Below are 6,442 nucleotides of genomic sequence, written 5' to 3' on the forward strand. Positions count from 1 at the left end.
CCAGCTTACAAGAACTGAGCAAGTCTGTTAATAATAGGATGTTTTGGTGGTCTTTCATTCATAAGGTCACCATAGGTCAGAACTCACTTGTCAGCACATAATTCCTGCACAAAGAATCCAATATCACAAGGTCCAATGATGGGTACTAGTTTGGATAGCTTTTTCAATCTTTAGAAAATTCATGATGGCCAAGAAAAACATCTATGTAAACAGGTGGTATACCTTACTTAGCTTACTAATGATATGGTAAATGTTGGAAATAAGCCCCCTGGGTAGATAGGATCTTGGTCTGATACAGCAGGACTTTCCTTATGTTCCTATGAGTGATTCAACTGGACTTTATATCAAAATTCAAGGATTATTTCATTTACAATTATTTAGCCAGATTGTCAACCGTGAGTTCTGATGTGCAAAGGAGTAGTTCCCGTGTGAGCAGGGGCTTCTCCAGCTATTGCAGCATCAGAGACAATTCTGCCCAAACAAGTACAAGTGAGAGACCGTTCTCCTGCAGGATCTTCCTTGTAGTTATCAGAGCTCCTGGGCACAAAAGGCGCCTCTGAAATAGGGCTTGTTTATGCAGTTCACATGCTAGAAGGTAAATGGAGGACCTACACGTACTTGAGGGGAGTATCTCATTTTCTCTCGCACCAGTATTTCCTCTTTCCCTTCCCTGACATCCCCCCGTCCCTCCCTTTTCCTTGCTTCCTTTTCCTCCTTCCTTCCTCTGGTAGTCTCTCTCCAGAAAAACTCTGGCCAAGTTGCGTAGTGCTGGCTGAACCAGGCCCATTTGGACAATGGGGAATCTGCACAGACATGTGGGAGGGGAGTTCATTTCCCCCTGTATCCCCTCCCCACAATACTTCCTCTTTCAAGCCTTCTGATAGCCTTCATATTCTCACCTTTCCCTGCTTCCATCTCTCCTTCCCATATATCAACCAACTCCTCCCCGCATCTTATTTCTTTCATTTATATCTCACCTTTCTGTACAATGGGGACCCAAAGGTGAATCATTCTCTTCTCCATTGTATCCTCACAACAACCCTGTGAGGTAGGTTAGGCTGAGTGTGTGTGACTGGTTTCCCAGATCCTAATCTGAAACTCTAACCACAACACATTACATTGGCTTTCGTGGGGTGGCTATCATTGATCAGTAGCAACCAGCCAGGCATGGATGAGTCATGAAAGCTGTGTGGTAGCAAGTCACCCAGTGGTTACTGCCAGGCCTGACTGTGATGAGTCCTCCCTCCAAGGCCAAAATAGCCCTGGAAAGGGCCTCTCCCTCCACCTTTTACTAACTGAAACCAAGAGCTGAAGGCTGATAATACTGTTGTGGTTGCCTAGCAAGAGCTACTGAGGAGATCTGCTTCTTAAAGCTATAGCACTTCTTTTATCATTTTGGGATGTACTGCTCCATTTAAACATTTCAGATTTTCCTGCAAACTATGGGCTTTTCTCAGGTTTGTAGAAATATGTCATGTCTGTCCATGGCCCCAGTGTCTGTATTTAAGTGTCTACAGATTTGTGCATGTTCACAATCAGATATATTGGTGACTAGGAAGATCAATAGAATTTTTAAAAATTGGCAAGAGAATGCCCCCCTTACACCTCTGGTTTGTTGCAGAGTAAGGCTTTTACAATTGTGTTCTGTGCCAATTTGCAATGCATACAAATATTATCTGATTTGTAACAGCCAAAATAAAGCTGCACCTATTTGAAGGGTGAAAGATGTCCTTTTATAACACACAACACAATAAATGCATCTGAGGACAGTTTTTTGCAAATCAGATACTTGTTATCTGCAGGTAAAAACAGTTATACAGCTTACTGCTCTGTTCCCCCTTCCCCCTTTTCTTGTATTATGTTCTATAACTGTACATCATCACAACTGACATACATGGCACCAGTTGGTCCCAAGTTAAAGTCAGATCAATTTCAGACAATTACATTTCAAGGAGGTACAAGCAAAGGGGTCTGGAAAATGTACTTTGAGTATTCTTATTTATGTTGCAGCTGGATAGAATAAAAATACTGCTGGTTTAGATTTCTATTCTTCCCTACCAAATGCCCATCCTTGGCTAATTTTGTGAAGAAACCTCACCTGGTTCAATTAGTGGAAGAGATAAAAATCAGCTCCTGATCAACTTCAGATTGCTGTTCATAGAATAACAAGAGACTTCTCTAGCAAAATAACGAACCCTGTAGAACAAATTCCATTTATTTTTCTGTGAGCTAAATGGAGGATTTCTACCATGACCATCCCCTCCAAAAAACTCCTGTTGCTTGAATTTTGACTAGTTCCATGTAAGCTGCTGTTCCTTCAGTGTTGCCAGCTGCTCTCTTAACAGCCTCACATATCTCCCATACTGTGCCCTTTTCCTCCTGCCATTGCCTCCAGCAGGGCTTTTTTTCTGGGAAAAGAGATGGTGGAACTCAGTGGAGGAACTCAGGACCGCACAATGACGTCACTTTGGGTTAGCTGGAATAACGGGGGAGTTTTTTAAAGTTTAAATCGCCCTTGGTGAAAATGGTCACATGGCCGGTGGCCCCACCCCGATCTCCAGACAGAGGGGAGTTTAAATTGCAGTCTGTGCCAGTAGTGCAGAGGGTGATCTAAACTCCCCTCTGTCTGGAGATCAAAGGGTGCGGCCACCGGCCATGTGACCATTTTCAAGAGGTTCCGGAACTCCGTTCCACCGCATTCCAGCTGAAAAAAACCCCTGGCCACCAGCAACTTGGAGCAAGACAAGCTCCAATGGTGCCACCAGCACAGCACGGGTCCCTTTTGGACTGGGGCAATGGTGCAGTCAGGGAAGAGATTATGCATGTAAGCCATCCAGGATGTATCCTCTAGTGAGAGGAGCCAATTTCTCCTATTGTATTAATAAAAAGACGACCACATTTTAATTCTGCTGTAGGCCTTTCAAATGATCTGTGCATTTTGCTCGTTGCTAGATATTCAAAGCAGGTTCTTCTATTTTCAAATGGATGCTGCCATTTCCCCCCAAGGCATTGCCCCTGAAACCAGCACAAAGAAATCTAATTAATTCTACAACTTATCCTATCAAACGCTGACCAGAGTGCCCTGAAATAACTCCCAACCCCTCTCATCCTCCATCCTGCCTGATGAAGAGTTCTGTAGAAATGAAAGGGCTGCACATTGCCATACTTATATGGTAGATCCCAGGGCTTTTTTTCAGCTGGAACGTGGTGGAACGGAGTTCCGGAACCTCTTGAAAATGGTCACATGGGCTGATGGCCCCGCCCCCTGATCTCCAGACAGAGGGGAGTTGAGATTGCCCATCTCAACTCCCCTCTGTCTGGAGATCAGGGGGTGGGGCCACTAGCCCATGTGACCATTTTCTCCTAGGGCAACCCACTGAGTTCCACCACCTCTTTTCCCAGAAAAAAAGCCCTGGTAGATCCTAATAAGAGGTTTTACATGACTTGTTTTTGATTTAAAAAGTAGTTGCCAACCAGGGCTAAAAAGCAGTACACTTGAACCAAATTTACATACGAAGAATTAAGCATCAGGATTCATCTGCATCTCAAAAAGAAGTGGAATCTTATTCAAAATATCTGCACAGCTGAAAAAAGAAATAACAAGGTCATTTGCATATTTAAAAAAACAATTAATGCATTACTTATTCTGACACTCTAAGCAATCAACTCAGTTAGAGATATTATGAAAATGTATTTTACATTAGAGGAAAAACCCACCTGAGAAATAATTACAGCCCATAAATAATCTGCATGTGTATGAGAGTACTGAGAAATTAAATTAGATATGTACTTACTTATTTTAAATTGCTAAAATTGTAACAAATGTACAAAGAAATCGTTTTTGTTCGCCTGTACTGAGATCACAGTGAGGGAACCTCTAAACGACTGCGATCTTACAGACTGGGTACAGCAACTTCCAAGTGAACATATATCTCAGTAGTGGCACCAAGCCTCCTGCAGGGCCACACATCTGTACATAAAGTGCTAGGTGGAACAGGTAAACATTTCAGCAGAGAAAGAAAAGTCTGGTCCCCTTTTCACTTCATCCTACATACAACCCTCCATTTGTTTTAGCAAGGGAAATTGCATTCCAGCACCCGACTCCCTTACGTTTTGCAGTTCCTCCCATCAACATCATTAATCCTTCGAGGTTGCTGCCATTCCAAGCAGAGTGTCACCATGCATGCCCTGCTTGCACCCCGGAGCAGCCTCCAGCTTTTTTCTCCGCTTGCTCACAGGCCAGATAACAGCCCTGGAGGAGCCGGATGTGGCCTGCGGGCTATGTTTGACACCCTTGGTGTTCACAGTTCTCCCTTCCCTAATCTGAACCCAATAACCACCCAGTGAAATAGCATAGGCTGTGAAGTAGGTTTATATCTGCTTTCAGGGCTTTTTTTCTGGGAACTCAGTGGGTTGCCCTCGGAGAAAATGGTCACATGGCTGGTGGCCCCGCCCCCTGATCTCCAGACAGAGAGGAGTTTAGATCACCCTCTGCACTACTGGCGTGGAGGGCAATCTAAACTCCCCTCTGTCTGGAGATCAGGGGGCGGGCCCACCAGCCATGTGACCACTTTCAAGAGGTTCCAAAACTCCGTTCCCCCACGTTCCCCCTGAAAAAAAGCCATCTGCTTTACTGAACAGCAGCTTGTGCTCTAAAGCCAAAATGCCAGACAGGTAGGTAATTATGTGATGTTGGCAACCCTTGTCACAAAAGTAAGATGAAGGCAGGAGTACCCTTAGAGTTGAGAGGATTCATGCATGAATCTTACACATTGGAGAGCTGGATTTCAAAATTATTTTCAGAAAATAACACACTCAGACCCAACTGCTCTTTATACCAGCTACAGTGTTATCAAATGCAGTTTCAGACTGCAGCAGGCCTTTGGATATTGGACCGTCTTTGTCCTCTAAGACAAATGCCATAAAAGACTCAAAGCAATGCCATTCAGATTTTTTTTAACACAGAGATAAAAAAAGTATTTGGTAACTTTGCTGAATGAGCTTTCACATGCCTAGAATGCAAAGTCGGATAGCTTGAAGGAACTGAATCTGTTTTGCTAGAGATAAGACTGGGAGGATACGCTGCCACATACAAGTACCTCAGAAGAAGGGGGGAACATGTAAGCATTCAATATACTGAAGGCAGGACAAGAAGAAATGCTTTTAAACTATAGGTAGCTGTAGGCTAGCATTTCTCCAGCTGGGGTCCAGAAGACCATTGAGGTCCTTCATAAGGACAGAGTGAGCTCTTTCTTGTTCCCATCTGGCTAATGTGAAAATAGAGACCTCTTCGATTTTTCAAAATGAGGACTCAGACTATACTTCAGGGAATGGACAGAAATGGCTCCCCCCCCTCCCTTTCAAAGGGAAGGAGATTGTGTAGTAGCCACTATTCATAGTTACCTACGTTTCAATCCAGACGAACATTTATACAGACTAACTCGACATTTGTTCATGGAGTAAATTTTCTTGCTTCCTCCCTCCTGCAGCAGCCTGAAATCCCTCTGAAATTCGGGGGGGGGGGGGGGACGGGACGGCGGCACCCATTCCTCCAGGATAGGATTGGCAACCTCTAGGTGGAGCCTGGAGATTTCCTGGAATAACAACTGATCTCCAGACAACAGAGATCAGCTCCATTGGAGAAAATTGCAACTTTGGAGAGTGGACTCTATGGCATTTTGCTCGGTTGCCAGGCTATGGCTGACAACCAGTAGGAGCCTGCGAAGAGGGGACATGGGGGAGTGCTGGATTATGCAGTCACTTCCAGGTTTTCACCAGAAGTGATGTCATGCTGCATGAGAGAGCTGGTGATTTTTTCCCTGCTGCTCAGATATCTGAGGTCTGGCAACCATACATTGTGCCCTGCTGAGGTCTTTCCCCTTCCAAAACCCCACCTTCCCCAGGCTCCACGCCCAAACCACCAGGAATTTCCCAACCCTAACTTGGTCACCCTACCCCAGGAAGTGTTTTGGGGCACTTTGGGCTGCTGTGGGAAGGGCAGAAAGAAAGTGGAACTCTGTGAGCTCTTTGCTCCTATGGAAAAGTTAGTCTGGATCCACCTCCTAGTTTCCAGTTCACCTCAGCCAGAAAACGTGCTGATTGGTTGCTAGGATAACCTTTTCTTGGATAGGTGTTACAAGATTCTTTCAATTGTATTTTCAAACAGAAAGACATGGTAAAAATCTTCCATATAAATAACTAAATAAATAAGAATTTATTAGCTCAATCCCAGGGATGTTGTAAGGATAAAATATAGGAGTGGAAAAACATTCACTGTCCTGAGCTCCTTGGAGGAAAGGTGGAATAAAAATGTGATTATGTAGTTCACACACAATCATCCTGCCCAACCAATATAGTAGATTCCTCATTTTAAAACACTATTTTTCCAATGGTAAGTTTACTATCTTGCTATGAATAACACAATAATATATCCCCTCCTGGA

This window comes from Eublepharis macularius, chromosome 11, assembly GCF_028583425.1.
Source record: "Eublepharis macularius isolate TG4126 chromosome 11, MPM_Emac_v1.0, whole genome shotgun sequence".
In the NCBI taxonomy this organism is placed as follows: Eukaryota; Metazoa; Chordata; class Lepidosauria; order Squamata; family Eublepharidae; genus Eublepharis; species Eublepharis macularius.